Source organism: Perna viridis, chromosome 4 (assembly GCF_037379345.1).
Source record: "Perna viridis isolate PV_CMFRI_1.1 ecotype Kerala chromosome 4, ASM3737934v1, whole genome shotgun sequence".
Lineage (NCBI taxonomy): Eukaryota > Metazoa > Mollusca > Bivalvia > Mytilida > Mytilidae > Perna > Perna viridis.
This window is the reverse complement of record NC_142448.1, coordinates 4521741-4549279: the sequence shown is the minus strand read 5'-3', so window position 1 is coordinate 4549279 and position 27539 is coordinate 4521741. Positions and strand designations below refer to the sequence as shown.

Genomic DNA, 27539 nt, shown 5'->3' with positions numbered 1-27539 from the left:
GTTCGCGATCGCTCATGATTTTATCTCTATAGCAATATGCTACTTTTCCCACTCTATTATCTATGATATTCTTGTATATACTTAAATGTTGTGTAACACGTGAATTCAAATTGATCTTAGTATAATTAATATTCACGTCTAACTCTTAAGTAAGAAAATCACTCTACACTTGGTAACGTTGCAGTACGGAGCGACCGTAGTCATGAAGTTTGTTGTTATAACAACATTTATCTTGGCATACTTAAGTAATGCTGAAGCTGCAAGAGGTATTTCTACTTAACTTACATGTTTGCTTTTAAACATTTACTCAAAATTTCTTTTTCTTCTAGGTCTTAGTTAGTGATTAAATATGTATGCGAATTCTTATCAACGCGCTATCATTTAATTTCAAGATCGGTTTCTGTTCATCTTGTAATTCCTGAAGTTTCTACATTCAAAGGAGAAACTTTAATTTCAATATAATAGCTACTTTGTGATTTGAATTAAATAAATATTTAAAATCGGATTGAATAATAAGAAAGAGTAACAATTTGTGTGTTAATTGAACCATATGCATTACAATATATAGAAAAAAGAGAGTCAAACAATACGCTTAATATATATATATATATATATATATATATATATATATGTCGAGACCTTAACTTTAGCAAGAAAATGTATATTAGTACAAACATTTTGCTGATTTTAAGTCCGTTTTACATTGACAACCAGTTTTTATTTCTAGTCCTTAATTGCCAAGATACACACTGAACCTAACAGGGTCTTCACCTTGCCCCCAAAATTGCCCTTTTGAAAGAATGTCAAACTTGCAGATAAATATCAGAATAATATTCCATATCACTTCAGGTGTATCTCTTCAAGATATTACATTGGGCATAAAACATATTTTGACTATATCTTGATCTACACTTAGAAATCGATGGTAAAGGAAAACTACTGACCAAACTTTACGACAAACGTGATGACTTTTCATTCAAAATTGTCAACTTTCCATTCATCTGTGGCAACATCCCTTCGGCTCCTGCGTATGGAGTGCTCATATCACAACTCATACGTTATGCCAGAGCTTGCCAAAACTACGCAGACTTTTTGTATCGCGCTAGAACTCTAACAAATAGGCTTCTGGAACAGGGTTATGTTGCTACAAGATTGAAGTTATCACTACAGAAGTTTAATGGTGGTCATCATGAACTCGTGGATCGTTATGATGTATCCATCAGCATCATGAAAACTGATTTATTCAACGGGTCATAGTTTACCTTTCCTCGTTTATCTACCCCGGACTTGCCTTTCTATGAGCAACTCGGCGGGTGTTTCTAGAAAAGCAGAGGACGCTTACCCTACCGGTGCACCTGGTCCATGCACCCAGCTTTTAGTGGTCCGAGTCCGAGTTGCTCATTTACTTTTGTTACTTTGTATGTATGATTTTAGTTACTTTATGTTCTTTGTTTTGTGTGTCTGTTTTCCATGTCTGGTCTTTGTCCCTGGATTATATTCTTTTGATTACCGCTGTAACCTTGGTTCCCTTGATTACTCTTTGAAGACTGATAATTTTCTGGGAGTATACTATGTCACCTGTGCCTGTATATGTTAGTGCGAGATTCTAACACTGCCAAAATCACTATTGGTATTTATTTTATGCTGCAAAGATAGCTGTTGTTCTACAAGGCCTATTATTTAAAAACCGGACTGCTGGCCGATCGACGCGAATGACGTCACAGTTGAAAAATGAGAAATAAACTATCTATTAAATTATTTATTGATACCCGTATACAACATAACGATATTTGCAATATTTATACGATCGGTATTTTTGTAATTGAGAATTGTCAATAGTTTCTACAATGAAATTCTCTAGTCCACACTATTTATCATTCTGATAATATCTAGTACAAATATTTCTCGATTAATAATATAGTTATTTCGATAGCCTTAAAGGTGTAGAGCGAAAATACGTGTTTTGGTCAATTTTTTCTTGGTATCCCCGAAACTGTAGTTGAGATTTGTTTATGTACCAAACCATGAATTTAAAGCCCATTTAATACATTTATTGTTGATTTATTGTTGATTTGACCATTATTCTAGGCCTTGACTAGCCATTTCTATAAAACGAAGAGAGCATTCGTGGATATAAATATAATGGAAAGAAGTAACTGTTTTAATCATTTAAAGACGGAACGCTTTTCTTTTAATACTTTCACACATTAGTGTCTTATCCCTCTTTTCGCTAGAATCGTAGTTCCTTAATTACTCTGCCAAAACATCCAAATTCAACTATCATGATTTGGAATCGGAAGACCGATAGATGGAAAAAAATTGAATTTACAAATCTGATCTTGAAAATAAGCAGTGTACCCTTTTTTAAATATTGTATTGTGATTATGATTACCGACGATAACATTTCATTTAACAGAGTTAACACTACGGATTTTGCAAAATAAAGTCGACTTTTTTCAGTTTTTAGATATAGAAGTGGTTTTTTTAATCTCAGAAATTGGAATTCACAATTTTTAATTTTTTTTTCCGAAAAAATGATAAACACCATTACCTTTTCATTGTTTTAAAAAAATAAAGCAAATATCTGCAATTTCAAGGATTTTATGCATGTTTGAAGTTTTGTATCGAATTTAAACGGGAATGCAGTTTCTTTTTTCCATTTATAAGTATATGTTTATAATTCACACGCAACACAGCTCTCAGATGACACTATTTTGGTACCAGTTCTCAACTCAGACTGACGAATGCCTGGTTTGATTAAAGAAACTTCAGATACTTTGAGTGATCTTACAGTATGTTGCGCTCTGGAGCTTGAAGTTCTCTAAACATTCCCCATTTGGTCTAAATTGTTCCTTTGTATTACGAATGTTGTTGCATTTGGTTTTCATCATTTTTATTTTGTGGTGTAAGTTTGAAATCTATTCCTGTATTGTTTTATTTGTTTCATTTATCATAATTGTTTTTGCTACGGTTCTCATTTGGTTTTTCCTATCTTGCGAAAGAATGGCAATAATAACATAAATGTAGTAGGCAGCATACCATCCTAACAGCCACTGAGTAAAATCCATCTTAGGAGCTTTTTCTGTAAATTCACCACAACAAAGTCAAGTCTTTTACAACGCACACTATGTTGTTTCATTATTGAAAAGAAAACAGTATAAAATGTATTCACATTGTCAACAAAAGTTACTAACGCATTCTAGATTATGTATCGGAGCTAAGTGTAGAACACAACTAGAATGTGCCTCTTGCTTGCTAAACTTGTCTCCTTACCTCAAGTTGATGTTTTTTTTTCATACGAGCAGGCAAATTAATTTATTGTCTTACGACGGTCTTAAGGGTATAATGTGATCTAAAAACTGTCTACAAACGGAATTGTTTTCCTTAGAAAGTTTTATAGTTCAGTTCATAGGAAAGTTTAAAAAGAAAATTCTTTCCTTTCTCAATGACTATTGCATAAGAAATCTTCAATTAGGTCAAATGATTTTAAATTTACTAACAAACAATTTGTATTTAAAAATACAGGATACCCGAAACAAGATTTATAATGCAGTATGTAGTACGAACTACACCCCCCCCCAAAAAAAAATAGTATTAATAAAAAAAATCCATTAACTTCATTAATATTTATGAATATATACACTGACGTCTTTCCCGTATTTTAATATTGGCCATTTCCATACTTTTAGTGTAATAATGTTTCACTTGTTATTATATGTCGGATTTTTCCTCTCCCTATCAAGATTTTGATACAACACAGCTTGTTATGATGTAGCAATTTTCGATGTTGCCGATGACAACCAGTTTCTTATAGATAGTAATGCTCTTTGATCAAGAAAAATAATTTTAAATGTAGCATTTTGTTGACTTTCTAATTTTCACTTTAAAGGACACTGTACTCGGTTAAACTATAAATGACGTAGAAAAGGAATGGTTTTACTAAAACGTAATGAATAGATTGATAAGCATTATACAACTTCACGCATAACATCTGTTAATAAGTGAGATTAACTTAAAATACTTAAGTCAAACTATCAAAACTAACAAAACAAACACCAATTTACACTCTGAAATGATTTATCAGTAAAACGGTATTCGTATACTTGCTATTGACTATTACAGATAATGTTATGTTGAGGAAAAATATAAATATATGATACCAAGCCCAAGTGCTACAAAAATGGAAACTTACTGAAGTCGGAGAAAATTCTAAACTGTTTGTGACGTCATCAATTTCAACGGTGCACATGGTCCATGCTCCCAGTTTTTAATGGAGTCCGAGTTGCTCATTTGCTTTTGTTACTTTGTATGTATGATTTTAGTTACTGTATGTTCTTTGTTGTGTATGTCTGTTTTCCATGTCGGGTCTTTGTCCCTGGATTACATTCTTTTGATTACCGCTATAACCTTGGTTCCCTTGTTAACTCTTTCAACGATTTCGATTGGAGTTACCACGGAAGTTAAGAATATTCTCAAACTTAAGTATTTTTAAAATTTTGTGGCGCCGATACCAAGTCGTTAAAGAGAAAGGTAAAATTTAAGGTAATAGATTACTGTATATGAATTTAATCACTTTCGTGACTTCCAAAGTCACCAATTTGGCCTTTTGGTAGGTTTTTTATTATTGGTATTGACTTTTGAAACTTTTTTACAGATTGTGTCAGTAACTGTGCCGGGAAAGCTAGTGGGAATTACCCATCCTGTATCACTTGTAATGGTTATGTGACCTGTGTTTCAGGACATCCAATTTTCCAAATGGCATGTCCTGATAACCTTGTGTGGGACGATGACAACGGTATTTGTAACTATAAAGGAACTGGAACAAATTGTAGTTGAACAGAATACACAACAATGACAACAAGAAGAAAAGAATATTTTCAACTATTACAATAAAATGATTTGGCAATTTTGTAGTTAATAAAGTTATTCATATTGATATACAATTTAAAGACATGATATTAACGGACTGGTCATATCTATTTGTGAAATCTTAAACCGTCCATATTGGACAGAGTGAATCCGACAAGATTGGCATTAAAGTAGGCAGACCTACGGTAAGGGACATAACTCTTGAAATTAGTAATATGTTTGTATCACATTCAATTTCACAAAAGCCTATCAAGCTTTCATTTGAAAATGAATGAAATCCGTCCAACTTAGTTTGATGCTTACATGAGATTGATGTTTGATGCTGAATACAAACGTTCAAATGATTTGTAAGAGTTGTGTCCCTTACCCTAGGCTACATCCTTAAGATCACTGGCGTTGTTTTGATTCAAATTTGGTAGTGCCCGGATTTTTTTTATTGTGCTAGATAATAGAAACAACAGCTCACAGGTAGACCCTCCTGTGATCCTCCTTGGATACATTTATTTATTGCAAGGTATCTAGTCAACACTATATACCCAAAATGCCATGTCTTTGACAGAGAAGCTGTGGGTATCATTTTAAAGTCGTTTGTACAACTTGGCCGAGTAAAGAACCTGGCTTCCTTTGTAATACATTCTTGTGTTGAGTTATTTACTTTTGAATCCTGATATTTTTACCTCTTTGATTCTAATGATGCTCATGACGGGTTACTCCTTGAAACACATGTACGTGTATACCGAAATTTGCAATATTTAAATGATTAATAATTTTGATTTTAAAGCAAATTTAATGGGATTTAAGATATGTAGTAAATTGGGAGAGTTATTAAAAAGCATAATTTACATCTCATACATTAAAAACAAAAGTATTTTCCCCTTAATATTGACTAGTTTAAAGGAAATTTGTAACGTTTTGTAGCAATAACGGTTGTTCCAAAGTCAATATCTGGGATGCACACATACATATACAAAAATGTCAACTGAAATGTATCGCTTTTCGAGAAAAATCTGTCCCTCATTGAATGTCACGGCGGGGGTAGACTAGAGAGTAAATAAATTGGACCTCATGGTGTAGATGGATACACCATTATGACCCATGAGTCAATGAGGACGATCAACAAATAATTTTTTTTGTAATGATAACTTAATGTTATAGCTACACGACCATGTTTAGGAAGCTTAATTGTATGAAGTATGACATTATATGAAACATCTGCGTAGTTACGGGAGGATCTGACAATAGAGTTGTGATTTGAAAAATCAATCCGCAGATGCTTGCCATATATCAAATAAAAGTTGAATATTAGGAACGCGTTTGTCTTAGTCATGAGTTTTCCCTTTCCATCGATCTCTATGAGTAGGTCAAAATACGAGGCTGACTTCATAATGTAAGCAGAATCTTTTATTATTCCAAATGACAAAATATTTTTCTTATGCAATTACATTTTTTAAGCAAGGAAAATAGATATTCGAATAAACATATTTGTTACCTGTCATTTTGACATTTTGTTGAGGTTATCCTTGGGTTTAATAGGGGAATACATTTAAAGTGCAATAACTGGTTTTTTTTGGCATGACTGCTTGTCATCGACAAAGTAATACATGGAAAAATCAAAATATTTTCTGGAAGAACCTTCACACGACATAAAGGGAGAAGTTTAATGTTATGTGTTATCGTATGCGCCCACATTTTGACTTTGGTAGAACCATGAAATTGATTTGAAATTAAATGTTTAATTGCACTTAAATTTGTGATAAGAATAATAGTTATTAAATCCGATGTAATGCTTTTTACCGTGAAAATAAGTTTTCAGATGTGTCATGCGCGCACAGAAACATCGTTCGTTCGCTGTTTTGTCGAGTTAAGTCTTTTTTATTCTATTTCTTTTTTTTTTAAATAATATCACATTTATTTCAAAAATGCTTGTAACAAATAATACGAAGATTGCACGGATATCCTGATGCTCTCTGTCTATGTCCTCTAGGGAGGGAAACAACTAGCTACAAATGAAATACATAAAACAAAAGGTATAGAGAAATTTATCCATAAGGTACGAATCTACAATTTCACGTGGAACCCTTAAAAATTAATTTGTATATACCATTAATATGTATTCATAAATTGCCTGAAGGTCACAACTTTTTTTTTATCTGAATTTACTCTTACACTTCGATAAAATTCCTTCACAAAAAATTAAATGTGACAAATACATTTGACACATCAGTAATGTCATTTATGTATATTGTACCCTTTTTAATCCATTGTTTATTAACCTGAGTTTTATTGTTGAACTTTATGTTCTTATCATTCCAAATTATTTGTTTTCTGACTTCATCAAAATATCTTTGTATGTCCCCCATCAACTAAACACCATAATGTAAACACTTGTTTATAAAAATCCGGAATTTTTGCCAAAGCCTTTGATAAGTTTCTAAAAAAAATAAAGTAGCTTTTGATATCAATCATACCTACATGTAACCCCTCTGTCCTGCGAATTTATAATGTAATTTCTTTTAACGTTATCTAGCTTATCATTCCATATAAATTTGAAACATTTGTTCTCTATTTCTTTCAAGTACTTGTCCAGCATTGTTAGTTAGCTTTCAACGTATGTAAATATAGGTATTAATAATGTCTTCATTATCAGAATTTTCTCTAGTAAGATGAAATTCCTTTTTTGTCATAATATTAATAACTTGTTCATTTTATCAATTTCACTTTCCCAGTTTATTTTTTCGCTCCCACTTTTGCAGTGACCAAAATCATTCCAAGCGCTTAACTGGTTTATAATTTCTCTGATTTCGTCCTCAATTGTTGTTTTCAATTTTCCGACCGAACGTCCCTCTGTTTTATTTCTATTTAAAATCAACCAAGAAAATGATCAAAATATTTCTAAATTCTTCATTGCTAATTCGACATCGGTTTTCGAATTACAAAATAAAGCAGTATCATCATCTAATTGAGAAATTTTGATACTATGTGTACCGCTATCAAGTTTTTTTGATTAAAACTTTTAATTTTGTGATTTGCTATTAGTCGCTGTGACATTATTTTGAATGACAGAACAAATAAAAGGGAACCATGCTTAATGCCCCTAGAGTTTTTAAATGTTTCAGATGTCCACTTACACATGTTTGAACTCCCGTGTATAACGTGTTTTACGCATCTGATAAAAAAGTCATTATCCTACCGCGGCATCTGGTCCATGCTCCCAGCTTTTAGTGCAGTCCACGTTGCTCATTTACTTTGGTTACTTTGTATGTACTATTTTGGTTAATTTATTTTCTTTCTTGTGTTTATCTGTTTTGTTTTCAATATCTGATCTTTGTCGCTAGACTTCATTCTTTTGATTTCCGCTAGAATCTTGGTTCCATTAAGTATGCTTTAGCAAAGTGAACAAATATTATAGCACCTTCTATTTAAAAAAAATCTGCATAACCAATTGTATCCTGAATTTGTCTATGATTGAAAACACTGAATCCATTTTTCACATCACCTGTTCGATCTTCATTAATGTTAGTTGGTTATATAAGTCATTGTGCTAGAACATGTAAAAGGATCTGAATATCATCATTTAACATTTAGTATTTTGTCGGGATTTTCAGTGGCATATAATATAGGTCTTTTTAGAACTATTGATGACTGTCATGAACTTCTTCAAAGCATTAATTTGGAATTGCATGTGTCGATTTTTGTGAATGCATGCTGGTCTACATTGGATTGATGTTTGTTCGTTTTTGTTTTGTTGAGTCTCCATTTCGATAGTTTAAATGTGTTATTTTTTTACGTTTCTTTTTGTCTTCACTGAATACACAAGACAGTGGTAACAAATGTGCGTTTTTATATGTACATGAAAGGAACGGGACGAAAATTATGTTGATGTAACATTTATTGAATTCAATGACATGTCTCAATGTATTGTAATTATCGGTTTCCTTTCATGATTGAGACTAACGGGTAAATTGTCGATTACTTTTCATTTTTAACTGATAAAGAAAACAAGTATGTCAATTGTTTATAAAACAATTGAAAGTCTTTCCTTTGAAAGTTTTCTCCTTGTAATACAAGAAACTAATCTTCTACAACAACTACATTTTTGCATTTTGTGACTTTTTCAAAGGCAATTTTCGAGGTTTTCATCGTCATTTTGTGATATACCCGTTACGACCTTTCCTTTGATATGCAATAACCCAGCCATATAACACATTTTATTTTCTGCACTCATTGACCGAAACAAACCCATTTACTGGGAACAAAAATCTTACCTCCAATGAACTTTCAATATTTGAACTTACTGACCCTAGCGGTAAACAGTTCTTGCAACCCAGATACAAGTTCATTTATATACGGTTTAGCCAATGCTCGCCTAGAGTATATATCTCTGAATCATTTTCTCGAGGAACATTTACTTCGATTCCTCTGCTTCACATGCTCTGGGCATTGAGAGGATTACATCGTGGTCACTCCCTAAGTCGACTGCTTCTTGATACCACGTAGTAAATTTGCTGTCTACATCTTTCCGTACATTCACCAAAATAGACAATGCAGATCGTCCAACTACGCAAAAATGACATCTTGATCCCTGAATAGTGTGTCTTGGTCAATCGTAGGGTGTAACCCATTATTTTTTTTACTTCAAGGGTGACAAGAAATACGAAATTTGTGATGGCAGCTAAATGTGTTGCTGCTTCAGAGTTTGTTTCTCGGTTGAAATCTTTCCTTTATGACAAAGTGACAACACAATAGCGCTATATAGCTCACAGAAGACCTCAAATGAATCATGTCTTTCAATAAACCTTGTCTGGCATGTGTCCAAAACTTTCGCTATGTCAATGTTAATTTCTTGGAGTAAATAATGCTGTAAATGACTATTGCGTTTTGTGCTATTGTTATAAAATAATACGACCTTCTCAGAAATACCGACCATGTTCCTCATCAGCTGGATTCTAGTACACTGAGATATAAGCAAGTTGAGCCTAAAATAGAATGGATTTTTATCTTTAGAATGATGCTACACTGTAATAAAGATAAACCTGACTTGATTTTACTCATGAATTTATAGGCGGATTGTTTCACACAATTTTAAATAAATATATCTCAGTTTTTTTTAAAGGAAATGTCTTTGATGTTGTGTGTATTTCAAGTTTCTGTTTTTATTGAATATGAACAGTCAAATCAACTTTTATGTAAAGTTCGTTTCTTATATTTAATCACGAATACACACCAGTGACTAGATGAAGAGTAATCAAGGGAACCAATGTTATAGCGGTAATCAAAAGATTGTAATCCAGGAACAAACACCAGACATGGAAAACAGACAGACACAACAAAGAACATAAAGTAACTGAAATCATACATACAAAGTAACAAATGCAAATGAGCAACTCGGACTCCACTAAAAACTGGGAGCATAGACCATGTGCACCGATAGGGTAAGCGTCCTCTGCTTTCTAGAAACACCCGCCAAGTTGCTCATAACAAGTCAAGTCCGGGGTATACAAACGAGGAAAGGAAAACTATAACACGTTGAATAAATCGGTTTTCATGGTGCAGATGGATACACCATAACGATTCACGAGTTCATAATGACGACCATAAAACTTCTGTAGTGATGACTTCAATCTTGTAGCAACATAGCACTGTTCCAGAAGCCTATTTGTTAGAGTTCTAGTGCGATACAAAAAGTCTGCATAGTTTCGGCTGGCTCTGACATAACCTATGTGTTGTGATATGAACACTCCCATGTGTTGTGATATGAACACTCCATACGCAGGTGCTGAAGGTATGTTGCCACAGATGAAAGGAAAGTTGACAATTTTGAATGAAAAGTCATCACGTTTGTCGTAAAGTTTGGTCAATAGTTTTCCTTTACCATTGATTTCTAAGTGTAGGTCAAGATATGAGGCTGACTTCACAGTGTCTGTAGTATCCTTTATCTCAAGTTCTTTGGGGGTAGATGCGATGTATGAAATCCCCGAAATTAGGATTGTTTAAAGATAATACGTCATCTACATAGCGGAAACTGAGATTAAAAGATCTTGCTAAACGATATTCTTTCTTTCGGATCAGATCAGCTATAAAGTCAGCATACGTGTAGCTTTTGGATATTGCTCTGATATCCGAAATGCTACTTTTTTCTAGGATTCGGCACCATCGTAGGTGTGGCCTCTTCAGTATTCCAATTGTAGACCCAAGACACAAGTGATTGTTTGATAACCTCTGATAGCCCTAGTCCCACGGTATCATCAGTTACATCATTAAAATCCATAAATATTTCACAAATATTACTGTCATGATCTTAATAAAATATGACATTACATTGGAAAACCCCCTGATAACTTTTCAAGTCCTGTTCCTTGATCATTGGAGCTTTAAATGTATTGAGTTAGTTGATTTACCTCTTGTCCATTCATTTTGTTATGTTCAGAACTTCGGATAAATGTAGTGTCGTTTTATATTTTGTGAAAAGTGAAAAGGACGCTTACCGTACCGGTGCACCAGATCCATGTCCCCAGTTTTTAGTGGAGTCCGAGTTGATAATTTACATTTGTTACTTTGTATGTAATATTTTATTATGTTCTTAGTTGTGTACGTTTCTTTTTCCATCTATACGTGCAGTTCCTTACTGACTTTCCAAGATATTCCTTTAGAGCTGAATCACCGGAATCGACGTGATAGAATGATTTCATTACCTCACCGCAATCTTGGTTCTTTCTGGGCAATCTGAAACATTTGTAATTCCGAAATGTACGTCCATATACACATATAAAAACGTATAAAAAAGTATACCAACCTTCCATTTCAGTGACCTACTTTTTTGCACAATAAATTTTCTATTAACAAGAATCTACTTATGTTTGTCATTCAACTCTCAGCATCAGGAAATGTAATCATTTAAGGCTAAGACAAGTAAAAAACCAATCAAATCAAGCTTCTTTGTCTTTATTCAAGGTTTTTCAACTGACAATAAAAAAAGCAAAAACGTTTTTCGAGACGTCATGGTACTGTGAAAACTCACTGCTCACGATAGGAAGTGGGAAAAATTGTAATTTTTCCCCTGGATTTTTTTCTAAGTTCATGTTAGAACATGTTTGCAAATCTGTTGTTTCTCTCTTTTTTGGTCCATTGACCTTCATCTATATGGAATTTGAGGGAAAACAAGTTTTACTTGAGATATATATGTTCAGTATCTCATTAAGTTAAAATAAATTCCCAGTCTAGTTGTAGAAAAGGTCAGTTTACTGATTTAGTTTGTTAAGATTTTGTACAAAAGTACAATTTATTGTCGATATAATGGATTAGGTTAATCATTATGTATCAAAGAACTTTGTGGTTATTTATCTATCACACGTTGTCTTCTTATGAAAACCTCAACAATATATTTGGCGATCCTCCTATGAAACATTAACATCAGATTGTTCAGTCTTTTGTCATTGCTATAGTAGATAATTTCTACACTTGTAACAATGCCTAATGAAATGTCTTTCTAATGTCATTATATCATGTCCTATAAAAACATGACTCGTCTTCAATGGCATTATTATCACAAAGTCTGCATAAACGTCCCTCTGGAAGCTTTCAGCATTATGTGCAAGTCTATACTGGTAACGAAAATATACCACATCTTAGTTGTACTAGATGAGATCGTTTCGACTCTTTCAAGTTAAGTTGAATAGAACATTCTTGTTCAAAGTTTGATTTCTTATATCTTAATTTACATCCGATGATCATTGGTACAGAGAAAACAAGCAAAATACAAGATACAATAAAGCCTATGTACAATATATATACACAATTTGGATGAGCTAAGGATAAACAAGTCCTTTCCCGAAGGTCACGCAGTCCTACAGCCTTGAGTAAGAATATTCGTATTTATACATTCTATAGCTTTTAAGATTTTTCACAACGGCGATTGCATATTATACGACATTGACTTCGATAATTTGAGTGTATTATATATTTGATAATAATATTTGGTATCAATTTTTTCGTTTCCTTATAAATGCTGTACATTCAATAATTAAAAGTTATTCATCACCAATGTTTCTCGTATTTCAGAAATGACAAATTCTTTATTTTTTATCAACAGTTTGCCAACATCCGGTTTCGATCGGTAAATAATGAACTGTAGTTCTGAATTAAGAAGATTTTATTGCAAGTTATGTTTTTAAAAATATAAAATAATCTTTCAATTTAAAGTGGTTTTTAAAATTTCTGTAATAAATTACTTTACTAGACTCGAAGAAAGATGTATATGTTGGTCTTGAATTAATTTTTTTAGCACGTGACGTTCCACCCGGGTATATGGCCTAGGAATATTCGGGTATATTGGATTTGAAACGACGTGCTCAATCAAAGTCCTGGATGTTTATTACATGTAGTATGATGGTAATAACTTTTGGATATTTTTTTCCGTTGTCCTTTCCTCAAAATTTGTATCAAAATCGCGTGCACATCATGCTAGCGTTTTATATCTTTATTTGATAAACGTTTATTGATATCGATACTCAAAAGTCAAAGGTACAGAAGAAATTTCAAAACCAATAATTTTTTGTGTAAATAGTTATTACCTTTCATACACTTAAACAATCATTATTATTTATGATTGATGTGTTTTGAATATAAAAAAAAAAACATTTGCTTGAAGATTGGACAGAAGTTCATTCCCATCAATAATTTTATTTGTGTAAACAAACCTAATTGTATTTTTCTAAAGTTCTCAGATGTCCTTCGATTATCGTATACTTCATGTTTGAGAGACTTAATTCTGACTTCTAACGATAAAATATTTGCTATTGGCGATCAAACAATATCCAGGGAGACATAATTTATTGTAAAAAATGTATTATTACCGCAAATAACAGTTCAAGGAAAGTTCTCTTCACTAATTTAATCAATTTTGTCATTTGTTTAATGCTCGAATGTGAAAAAATGACAAATGACATGTAAGTGATTGTGAGTCACTAATATATTTTCATCTTGATTGAATTAATACTTATCATGACAACTTCAATTTTGTTAACGAAGGGAGGAAGAATGTATTGGATGAAACACACAAGGCCTTATATTAAACCTTATCCAAAATGTTATCTGAAAAATACAAAAAATACTATTCTATTCTTTTTAAGTGTCAGTAACTCGTGGTATAATATATATGAAATCTATCGCATTTTCATAATTAAGCTCAGTTCCCCTATCATTCTACTATTTTGTTTTTTTTTTTTGTTTTTGTTTTTTGTTTGTTTTTTTTGTGTTTATTTTTTTTTGGTTTTATTTGCATCCTCTGCTTTTCTAAGACAAACGAACTGTCAATTCGTCAAAAGACCACAACTATCTGCCACAATGCTAAATTTGTATGATTATTTTTCTGAACATGACTCATTATTTCTCAATTTTTGCCTGATTTTTAATGATTCCAGTACTTACGTTTATAGTCAAGCTATAACAAAAACTTCTGTTTATTTTTTTTACTCCTAAATTCGATAAAGAGTTGAAAAATATAAGAAGGAAAAAAATGTTGATATAGCGATGAATTGTGGTACTTAATGATTTGTAACCAGAGAGAGCAAATATTTTTAAGGATTAATATCTAAAATTATCAAGATCATTTAACATCATACCTAAGCACACAAGCACATCTTCCATTTTTATAACAAGGATTGTCATTTCTCAGCGCATGTCAGTTAGTTCGTACATACAGCCAATACAAAACATATGAATGAAGAAAGAAAAGAAGTTTAACGTTTGATTTTATTATGTATCTAACCATAGAGAAGATACATGATAGTACAAATATTAGCTACTTAGTTCATTACACTATTATTGACGTATTGTCACAAGGACGTTTCTCGTCTAGCAAAATATCATTTAAACCTAAACATAAAGACTTAATGATTTGTTATAAAATCCAATAAGACTCACTTTCTTGATTCCCGGATGCAATTAGATGGTTAACATCCGTAATTTCGAGGGAACGTCTTAAAAATTAAGATGTTTTTGACCGAATATTTCGAAATAATAGACGAAGAAACGACTTAATTTCATTATTTAAAAACTAGTCAACTCTCTCATACCTGTTCTGTCATTTTTTTCAGATTTCCTTACTACCTTACATTTATCTAGACATTATAATAGCCTATGAAATATTAACAACGGTGATGAGCAGTCGAATTGACGACTGTTTTGTGATTCAAATAAATTTTGATCAGAAAATTGATTTTAAATCAAATTTTTCGACTCCCTAAAAGTTATTTTCTGAAGTAAGTTAAAGTCAATTTCATAAGTATGAAAGAATAGTTCAGCGAGTTAGACACGAATATTGCCGGACTTTGGGTTGTTTTTTTTTACCTGATATGGTACTTAGTGCATTTCCCATCCGTCGATTATCCGGGATTAAATGGGGAGAATAAGTTTTATAAGCAAAATGATAGGTGCAAAGAGTCTCTTTGAGCCAGATATCATGTTATACATTACTTTTTCTCAAGCCATAGATTTTCGTTTTTTTTATTCTTTAGAAGTTGTCAAAATGCTGGATTTTGTTTTATCGACAACATATTTGTGCAGTGTGGGGGACGAATTTTTCAACAGACGGTGACCATTCCAAAGGGAAAAAGTGTGCCCAGCTACTCTCTGAACTATTCTTTCATACTTATGGGTCTGACGTTAAAGTAATCTGATTGAAGGAAACCGTTTAGTTAGATCCTTTGATTTCCATTTTCCGCAATATACATGATGTATTGTCTTTCAACAATTATAGTTTCGGGTATTTTATACATCGCATCTACCCCCAAAGACCTTGAGATAAAAGACGCAACAGAAACTATAGTCAGCCTCATATTTTGACATACACTTAGAGCTCAATGGAAAAGGAAAACTCATGAACAACCTATATGTCCAATGTGATGACTTTTCATTCCATTTTGTCAACTTTCCTTTCATCTGTGGCAACATCCTTCAGCACCTACGTGTGGAGTTTTCACAACACAAACTTTATGCCAGAACTTGCCGAAACTACGCTGATTGTTTTAGACCGTGACAAATTTCTCACAATTAAGCTTCTTGAACTAGGTTATGTTGTACAAAACCGAAGTAATTGCTACGAAGGTCTTATGTCCGTTATCAAGAAATCGTGGATCGTAATAATGTGTCAGTCTGCAACATGAGACCGATTTGTTTACCGTGTCAAAGGTTTCCTTCCTCTTTCATCTACCCCAGACGTCACAATTTATTATAAACTCGGCGGCTGGTTCTAGAGAATCAAAGGACGCTTACCTTACCAGTGTCCAAGGGTCCATCTCCATATTTTCCAGTGAAAGCCGGGTGTTATTTTGTTATTTCATGTTTTTTTTGTTGTGTTTGTGTGTGTTTTTTTGTTTTCGTCTTATCTTTGTACTCGGGATATTTGTTTTTCGATTTTCGCTCAAATCTTTGTTACTGTGATAAATAGCTATTTTTGAAAACGATCTGATTCCACGGCAAGTTACACTTCACACTATGTTTTACCTCTCCATTGACTAAAGGAAGAGTAAATAAAGAATTTCTGCAATTATAGAGGGCATTTTTAACGTTTGCCTATGTGTATAACTTTATGGCTTTTTATGAGCAACTCGGCGGGTATTTCTAGAAAAGCGGAGGACGCTTATCCTACCGGTGCTTCTGGTCCATGCTCCCAGTTTTTAGTGGAGTCAGAGTTGCTCATTTGCTTTTGTTACTTTGTATGTATAATTTTAGTTACTTTATGTTCTTTGTTGTGTATGTCCGTTTTCCATGTCGGGTCTTTGTCCCTGGATTACATTCTTTTGATTACCGCTATAACCTTGGTTCCCTTGATTACTCTTTAACATGCTAGAATAAGAAAATAAATGAGTTATCTTAGAAAATAGTTATACTAAGATCGTCATTTTGAGCATAAAAAGTTAATTAACAGTATATCAATTGATGATATACGGTAAGTATGAAACAATCTCCGCCCACTTTTATTACCTTAGAATGAACTTTACCTGTCTATCAGGGTATCACGTGATTAAAAAAATACTTCGTTTGAATGTTTTAGTAGAAATAATATAATTTGGATGCCGTAAACGGTGGATTGACCTTAAATAAATCCCCAATAAAAGAAAAACAAACAAACAAACAAACAAATTCGGATGAAATTCTGATTTAAATGTTTTTTCTTTATTGTGACTTAATTCGAATTAAAGACACCACACTGATATGCTCTACTATATCAACATAAAGAAAACGAGAAAGAAGGTTAAATAAAAATAAGAAATTAGACAAAGGACAATACATAAAAAATAAACAGCAAAACATATGTTTGACTAAAAGGAAAACATACAGAAAACAGTAAATGGGCAAACTCGTCTTAATAAACTCCACTTAGATGTGATGCATTGGTTTCGTCAGCGACTTTTTTGTTGTTTTTATTTTCAGTCGATTGATTATGATTGATCATTGGGGTTTAACGCCCAAGCCGCAATATTTGAGCTATATCCAGGCGATGAACATGAAATAGATGATAAAATGAACATGAATTGATGATGAAATGAAAAAAAAGGATGGGACACAAGGATAGCAGGGTCGACAAATTTTGATTGCCACTAAAATGGGAGGGCTGGGTTGGGTCGGGCAATTTAGCCTCCTGTGGCGGAGCGCAAAGGTTCCTACTCCTATCGAATACCACAGCAAGTTTCTTTAACGTGCGAGGTACGTGGAATTTTTCCAACACGGTGCACAACTACGATTTGCGGTCAGGTTTTCCGTATTATGGCCTGACGACCCAAGCTTGTAACATGTCAGGGATACCGCAATCCTCCACATGGGACACACAGGCCAGTTGCTCTGTGGGCAGAGCGCCCTAGCCCCCGGCTAGGGTTCTGAGCATTATTTAGTCGCCTTTTACGACAAGCTTAGCGCTGCTGCGGGTGTCTTTTTTTTTTTATACTAGAACCTGCATGGGGCTATTTTCTGTAGAAATACAAACTAAAATATTCATTTAACCTTCGACAAATTGCAGAGGAATAACTGAATATCTTTCCTCATGGTAGGCGCACATTTTTGTCGACAAGTAGGGAGAAAGGTGGGCAATGTCTCTTAATATTATATATAGATTCCTGTATGTCATTTCATTGTTCATTGTATATTTGAAAATTGTCATGGTCGAAATATAGACATGATTTTCACGAATTTCTAAAATATGTTAAATAATAATTTCTGATATCAGAAAATGAATTTAAAACTTTTTGCTGTAAAAAAAATGATGGTAAATCCATATAGAACCGCAACAAAAAACTCCAATACAATAGAAAAAGTACAAATGAAAATATTTTTAATCCCTTGCCGACCACTTCTTTCAAAAAATTATTACTCTCCATGTACGGAAATTACTATCAGCATTTTGTTTTGGTTTTCTTAATTGTATTTAACTTACATCCACGTGGTTAAACATTATACATACCATAAATTATACCTATAACTAAAAACGGTTACTTTAATTGGTGAGAGAACAACTTACAAATAATTGTTTTCACGTTAAACAACGACAAAATTAACTTTTATCAGGCAGTTATCAATTGAAGAGGAGAATATATGCCATTTACCGACAGATCAAAAATCAGAGGTATTGATATCAACAAATAGCGACAGCACAAAATACAAATGTTTTGTAGTTATTAGAATTATCATGTAACTGAGGGGACATATATGTCCATCACAATATTATACATGTTGCATACAAAATACCACTCATATTTATATTGTAAATTAAGAAATACTGGATTTTCAAGTATTATCATACATTTACAGCACTAGAAACAAATACAAAAGAAAATATCGAATAAAAGCCACATCTAGGATTGAGAAAAAATGGAAAAAATCTATTGTGTTAACCTACAAAGATGACTATTAAAAAAAAACAGAAATTTGCTGTTGTGTATCATGCTTTTGAAATTTATTCACATTTATTTAATAACGCAGACACATGAAAAATATAAAAAAAAGTAAATATGTAAAAGTGAAACATATGTAGACTAAATGAGCACCATTTGTTTGACGGGTTTTTTCTACAGCGTGAATCACTTCTATCATACCATAACAGCCTTTGAATTTTATATGGCCTCCTTCACGGAATTTATTGTGGCTTTTTCAGGCAGACGCTAAAATACGCCTTTATGATCACCCAACAGTCAGAAGCCTAATGGCGTTCACGGTCACTACAGTTAAACAATTTTAATTTGTCTTAACAATAATTTACAACTCGCGTTGGTATGATGTGAATTTACCATTGAAAGCAAAACGAACCTTTAATCAATTTATGATATGTATGTTTATCATGCTTCCACTTAATCAATTTAATTGATATGACAACCTTTCACGAGATAATATTCTCAGGAATGTGCCTGGCTTGGTGATCGACTTCTGATAAGGTCATAACTAATTTGGAACAGGATAAAATATTGTTCTTTAAAGGATCCAAATATTCGTAGTTTACAAAAAAGACTTCTTATAAATACCATACAATCCAAGACAAGAAAATAATCAAAACGCATTCGGTGATTATCATACTAGAATTCTCATTGTATTTTATTGAAATGTTCCACACATCCAATCGTTTATCAACGAAAAAATCTTCTATAACATAAAAGTATAAATTGAACTACGGGAACCGTTAGCAACTGACTGAACAAAAGGCATAACTTTTTGCGATCCAGTTGATAATATTGACGGCTATAAGAAATCACCAAACACAATTCATTATGTTCAAGCTTACAATGTGTTATTAACCTTGATGAAATTTCGTTCAAAGACGATGACAAATCATGTTTTACAACTGTCTAATATTCCAATAACATTTGAAGATCTAATTTTATTTGATTTTTTTTTTTCGGGAACTTTGGCGTTAACAAGATTGTACTAAGGATGACGATTTAAACTGTCAGAACAAAAGTTTTGGACATAATTATATTTACAGTTAAACAGATAAAACACAGTGTTTAATGAATTCAACATAACTTATAAGCGATAATCAGTGTCACAAATTCAACAACTGTAAAAAAAAACCCACAAAACCCAGTTATATGAAAAAGCACGAAAATTTATTGTTTTTCAAAATATGTTTAACTAAATTAATATAACATCAATACAGTCACATGAACTTGATGCATGATTTTATCACGCAATAATTTCATATTTAGAACAAAAAGTACTCCAAGGCATAAGGCTCCAATTATATGTCTCAGCACAAAGATTTATCGTATCATTCTTCTGTTGACAAATGAAGTGAAATAATTCAATACGGTTTCCAGACATTACAAACATAGATTGTATAGACAATGATATTACCCATAAAACGGCTGCCTTGACCCATTATCAAACAAATATTGTCCATAATATTAGTGTAAATCTGTACTTTTATTATTATAATAACAAAAACTAATTGATCAGACTTCAAAGCTGTAAGCAGATCACAGAAGAGTACATTATTTGATCAACAAACGTTTGTCAAGTCTTCAATTGATACGTAGCTTGCTTTATATTGTTTAAGGCACATGCTTGAATAGAAACTCATAAATAGAACAATGGGTTATTTAGTAGATGAACGTTTTTCCTTTTTAACAGTTTAAGTTATACAATGATTGCTGGAAGTTATAACACTTGACGATTATTGGTAGGTAAAACACATTATTTGGGCTGTAGTTGATAAAAATATATAACATTAATAGCTTAGATTTTTAATAATTAATTCTATTTGTTCTGCAATGTTTTGTATACTTTAAATTATTTAATATCAGTGTTCTGAAAAGGAACCCTAACAACCTAATCACACATATAACGTCTGTCGTTAAGTTTCATAATGACTCATTATAAGAAACCATTGCCTGTTATATTCTCGCCTGAAAGAGCTTTTCAGTCCAATGACAGATTACACTTCACTGGATTTCAATTCCAGGGTTACAGTAAATTATTATGAACCAGTAAGTTAACAAATCAATACATATTAGATGATAAAATGATAAAAATTAAACACTTGTAACGTTAAAGAACTTGTGGCGAAATATTCAAGCACTTCCTTTCCACTGCTGAAGTGGAATGATTTGATAACGGTGTTAATGAACAATACAGGAAAAGTGATTAGAGCAATACATTGCCTTAAATAAAGATAAAAAAACTACCCTTGGTTATGTAATGACTGTACTTTTATTAAATTGATTTTGTACGAAGACAATATTCACATCAGTTGATAAAATGTCAATATATCATAATTGGAGACTGAATTCTATATAGATTTATCATGTCGAATATTAGTCGGTCAGTATAAAGAATGCTTGTTTCGTTACATTATCTTAAGGTAGTTGATACTATCGAATGTACATCTCCGTAATACTTTAGGAACGATGGTATGCTTATCAATAAGTGTAAATAAATAAATACTTTCTGGGATAGTAATTCATTTTTCACGACCTTTCGAGTTTTTTGTTGTATTAAAAAGAAATACACCTTTAATGTGATTAATGGTAAAAGCTATAGGAAGGAAATTCTGCAAATAAATGTATTTATGTTTAAAAAAAGTAAATCTAAATATTTATTATGCATGTTTTCGCACATTATAAAATTCCAAAAAGTGACCATAATTCGTTCTATTTCTATATAACGGTAGTGTATTATTATATTGATTGACAATTATTTGGAATATCGTCCTACTAAATCAGTGTTCTAAATACATCTTCGCTCACACAAGGGAGGAAAAGGGAATATAAAGCAATAAAAAATGTCTTTGGTTATTCATTAATTAGAAAATATTTTTTACGAAACAAGACATATTTTCTGTAAAACAATAAATGTCGACTTGATGGCCTGATATTCTTGATCAGAATTGGTTTGCATCTTCATTGAAAACAATCATATTGGTATTGCAAATTTCGATATGTTGTACATTGTTTCAATGAGTTACCTCTCATTAGCAGTATTAAAATCAAACACATGCAAACATCTAAATCCCAAAATAATTCATTAAAGAAGAACTAAAAACCAAAACTAACTAAATTGAAAGCCAAATCCACCACCAAGAAGTTCTACCATGTACAATACAAGGAATGAAGCTTCTGTGTTTTAAGGATTTTGAAATTTGTAACGAATTAAACGATTTAAAATATATGATAGATATACTTTGCTGCTTTGGTTACTGAATACCCTCGTGGAAGAAAACAGCTTGATGATTATATATCAACGTTAAAAGAAATTGAAAGTATCATGAATATGGGAAATTCAGTGATCCTTTACCAATTTAAGACAATCAATACATTTGAACGTTTGATATCTCTACAAAAACCACTAAATGCATGACAACTAGGTAAATATATAATACTTGTATAATTGAGTGGTTTGTTGTAATATGTTAACACCAGCACATTTAGTAACTTCAACTTTAATTATATCTCTAAAAGATGATAATTAAATCCATGTAAAACATGAAAACATAATAACACAAGTAGATCAAGTGTCATCAAGTCTGATTTTTCGTCGTAATTTTGTTTAAAGTAAAACATTGTACTTGTACAAACACTTTTAATTTCAGACAAGAACAATTAGGACGACATTTTTACTGGGAATTTCTACCGAGTGTGTCTCAACATTAATTTGAATTTGACTTATTCCACTTCTGCCTGCTTAAATGTGAGCAAGCAAGGTTTTTAATGTATCAAAATTGGTATTGACTACTTTAAACCTTCCTAATTAACCATTAGCATGTTGAGTTCTTTTAGAGTTTATGTCAGTAAGAATGAGGCAAAAACTGATGGCATGACAAAAAGTGCAAATTTAGTACTTAGGCAGGTAGTTCCATTTATTTAGTATTTAAGCTGGAAGTTCCATTTATTTAGTATTTAAGCTGGAAGTTCCGTTAATTTGGTACTTAAGCTGGAATTCCATTTATGTAGTTATACGGCTGGAAGTTCCATTTATTTAGTACTAAGGCTGTAAGTTCCATTTATTTAGTATTTAGACTGAAAGTTCCATTTATTTAGTATTAAAGCTTGAAGTTCCATTTATTTAGTATTTAAGCTGGAGGTTCCATTTATTTAGAATTTAAGCTGGAATTTCCGTAAATTAGGTACTTAGCAGTGGCGTAGCTAAGGCCTAGCGAAGGCACGTAAAGCTTACGGCAGGGGCTTTGCCAGCCGCTTAAGGCCCCCAACAGATCCAAGGTAGGGCCCTGGTAGGGGGCCCAAGGGACGAAGCCCCCCGGAAGCTCCGCGGATTTAGGATTTACTACACCCATTTTTAAAGGTGAAAATATTATGTTTGGTATAAAAAATTGGATGCAATGGTTCGGTTTGATTTTAATTTTAGCTTGACTTTTTATCAAAAACATATTAAAATGTAAATAATTGTTTTCTTATTTGAGAAAGTTGCAATTTGTAATTAAATTAATTAGATAGGCCCTAATGGATCAGTTTGGGGAAATTACCAGTAATTCATCTTAAGTTTTTCATTCATTCTTACTACAGTCAATCACAAGAAATACTCATTTTGATTCACATTTTGATTCTACGTAAAGAGAAAGTTTGTAAATGAAAGAAAAGTCAGTCTAACAATGATCCTATGACTTTCATCAGATATTTGCAAGAGTACTAGGTCACTCAACATTTCAGTAATTCACTCAATTTATGAAAGCAACATTTTTCGTTGTTTTGCATTATCAAATGTGTCAATAACTTCTTCACATCGATGTCAAAATCGGAGTCGATATGAAGCAATTCAAGAGAACAGAGTCTTTCTTGTTCCATCGTTGACCTCAAATAAGTCTTGACCCGCTTCATCACACTAAAAGATCTTTCAGCTGTGGCCGTAGTAGGAGGCATGGTCAGGAGAATTTTCAAGATCGCGTGGACATTGGGATATAGATCTTTGTTTGTCATTTCTAATGTCTCCCAGAGCTGACTTGGTTTGTCCGAGGAAAATGTTTTCCATCGAGCAATCCATCTCTGGATTACGCGACCATAATGGTTTTCAGATTAAAGGTCGGCTTCAAAGGCACGATATATGCGCATTTGGTCATCATTGCTTAAATCCTTCAGATTTTTAGGGATCAGTTTCTGGGCAAGAAATCTGTCTTCAGAGTTTACCAATCGATCTCTCGATCTCAATCAATTCACTTAGTAGATGGTCTAAGAATGCGTAATACATCGTAACCAGCCAGTAGTCGCGAATATCAGAGATTGCTGGATTTGCTCGATTCTGCTGACGCCCCGTTGTGCGAGGTTTTGACGGTGGTATATCGAACTGTTCAGCTAGATTAACAGCTTCATCGTACAGGATATTGTACACAGTTGGATCATCCCTTTGCTTCCCGAAATCTCTAATCAAAGTTTAGCAGTTGTTCACGGCCTCCACAAGATCGTACGTAACACTTTGAAGTGTTGTTGTGAAGGGAACAACATCTGGCAAAGTATGCTCAACAATTACAAGTGGTAAGATAAAATCAAACCTGAGGATTGCCGAAAGGCGGACACCAGATTTGCAATCACCTTTAATCTGAAGATACTCTAGGGAGCGAACGATTATGGGAAAGGCAGACTTGAATGTAGTTTATCTTTACATTTTGGTACTTTTCCAATTCGTCCTGTAGCTTACCAAGTTTCTTGGCCGAATAATGAAAGGAAAACGCAGTTTCCTGTATAGTAACCATCATCGTCCTGCCTGATGCGCCCTGGAATGCGTGCACAGTAGCTAGATTTAGAACATGGGCTTTGCAATGGACGTACTTTGCTGTAGGGACAATTTCTTTGATTCTTGCCAGAACACCCCTGTGCACACCTCGCATATTGGCTGCCCCGTCATAATCCTGCGCTCTCATGTTCTATACCTCGATATTATACTTTTCTAGCGTGGCAATCAATAGATCTGCGAGTGTTTCTCCTGTGGTATCAGTTGCCCTCACGAAACCTAAAAACTCTTCCCTAAGTTTCAGTTTACCATCAATCGTGTCGACAAATCTGCCACATATAGAAACCTGCTCGTGGATAGACACGTGGGTGGCCTCATCGCCTATTAGAGCAAAGTACCCTTCCTGATTACACGATTCGACAATTTTCGTTCTTACCATATCCCTACAAATATTGATGATCTCGTTTTGAATATCTGGAGAGGTGTATTTCATCTTAGATAGTGGGTTGTTTAAATGGTGCTTTAGAATCTCGATTTGCTGTGTGCTGCAATATTGCCATAAAACTACTTTTGTCAGGTGTGTGCCCCCTTATTGGTATGTTTTGGCGTCCACATAATATGAGAACTTATCTCACGAAGGATGTGTCTGTTTCGTCCAATGTCGTGTTTCCGTTTTGTTGAACGTAAAGATGTGACCGGTTCCTTCTTTGAGTCTCTCACATCTACAAGGTGCTGGACAGATCGTTAATTATGGGAATGTGAGTGAAGACACTCGTGTCTTTTGATGTAATTATGAATGTTTGACCAATCTGAGACAGGCGAAGTAACAAACGATTTATCGCGAGCACCTTCATTCCCAAAACAACACACTGTAATAGCAATACAAGGCACCTTGAGAGACGGAATACCTTAACCAGGGATTCTTTAACCACAAGGGAGACAGTTTTCTCTTAATACCACCAATATATCTGAAAGTCAAGATTTTATTCCATTTGAATTTTTTTAAAAATGACGACATCCTATAGATAGCATAAAAAAAAACAAAAAAACAAAAAACAAAAAAAAAAAAAAAAAAAAACGCGCATGAACGAACGAAGGACAATAGGACAATATGCACTAGATTTGCCTTCACCGTTGAAAATATCAGCTTTTTAATGATTGTTTCTCAATTCCAACAGACGAACACAGGTGTCCACAAATTTCAATAGCAATTTACTGATGCGAACTTTAGGTTCGAAACACGTGTCCTACGTGACTAAATTGTGTCAAGCTCGATATCCTTCAGCTTGATGACTTCATTTTATTATTTTTGAAACAAGATTAAACACACGAAGTCAAATAACTCCCCTAGCATGGCCAGTCGTTGTTCAACCCACCCCCAAACGAACAAACGATTTGACGGTGCAATTGTGATTATCCCCTTCGCTGCAAGCGGTGGGCATATGCATATAAAAACTTAAATTTTACATGTATGTACATGTACATAGTCTTAACCTTTTTTAATTAGTTTGTCTGAGGGTTTGGGGGGGGGGTAAACTTCCACTGTAAATATAATTTATATGGTCGGTGATGGACAAGTTAGAGTTGATTTCTATTTTTAAAATGTTTCAGATATTAAATTTGATTTTCCCCAAGTTAGCGTATTTTTGTTAACGTTTTACTTCTCCTCGATTGCGACTATTTTTTAACTAATTTGACTATACTTTTGATAAACGTAGCTGATGAGACTTTAGGTCCGAAACACGTGTCCTGTGTGACTTAATTTTGATAACCTCCGGCATATCCTTGATGAATCTATTTTATTTGGTCTTGGCTCGAATTTGTCTTTGCCCTATGTGTTGTTAATCTGGATTATTCCTTAGTATTTTTTTCACTATAGTTATGATAAAAATTACCGACTTTGAATCCATATTTTATGACATTTATTTTATATCAATGATAGAAAATGGTACATACCTAGAAGGGAAAGAGAAATTGTCTACACTTTCCCAGCTAGTCTTTATAATAAGAATTTTGATATTATTGTCCCGGGTCATATCTTCTCTCGATATATCACCAATATCAGGGTGAGAGGGGTCATTTCTTTTCAGGCTTTTGATAGAGGACTGGTTTGATGAACAACTATCACTGTGACTTGACGGACTTGGCATTGATTTGTCTGAAATTTCAGTGGATGCCACTACTGGCTCCGTCGCCTGATCATCTGAATGGACATTGTCACTACTTGTATTATCTAGAATAGCTATTCGTTTACGGAAGAGGGAATCTATTTTTTGACAAGACTCTGCTGCTTTCTTCATTTTTTTAAATTTTTGCGGAAGTATAACTTTGTAACGTTTAAAATCAAAACAGGTTAGAAAGAGAATTATGATAAATCCGGAAATATTTCAATCGGTAGCATCTCGTTTCAAAGGACCACAGATTCAATATACAATAGACCCGCCATATGAATATTCATACCTCAGTTTTTCCCTTGGCTATAAAAAAAATAAGACCACCACCCCCACTCATAGGAAAATTTTGTGCACGCAAGCTTGCGTCGCTGCGTCAAATGGTAGCTACGCCACTGCTTAGGCTGGAATTCTATTAAGTACTTAAGCTGGAAGTTCCATTTATTTAGTACTAAGGCTGGAAGTTCCATTTATTAAGTATTTAGGCTGGAAGATCTATGATTTGGTACTCTGAATAAAAGTTCCACTAAATTAGAACTAACGATTGAAGTTTAGTATATAGTACTCGTACTCAGGCTATAAGTATCAATAATTAAATCATTCGACTTCCGTTCTGTTCTGTTCATTTACCGCTCTATCAAATATCTCAAAAGTTTTTTTTTCTGAAAAGCAGACATCTGTTTCAAGCCAAATATTTATTTTCACATCTGTGAGAATTTTTTTGACACAGAATTTGATAAATATAATGATCAGTATTTGTCAACCGTCGGCATTTGACAACAGGGATGGAGAAATAACAACGGGGTTTCTCGTAAGGAAGTAAATTTCATTTTAATT

General features: G+C 33.2%; 1 long non-coding RNA gene and 1 pseudogene across 1 annotated transcript; one reads left to right on the top strand and one right to left on the bottom strand.

Moving 5' to 3' along the window:
• The first annotated feature begins 117 nt into the window (after positions 1 to 117).
• Positions 118 to 4913, top strand: LOC148618508 (uncharacterized). Its single transcript, XR_015921287.1, has 2 exons — positions 118 to 266; positions 4655 to 4913. It is a non-coding gene; the product is annotated as an uncharacterized LOC148618508 (long non-coding RNA).
• A 4234-nt stretch (positions 4914 to 9147) lies between these two features.
• Positions 9148 to 26831, bottom strand: LOC148618507 (52 kDa repressor of the inhibitor of the protein kinase-like; annotated as a pseudogene).
• Positions 26832 to 27539: the final 708 nt, after the last annotated feature.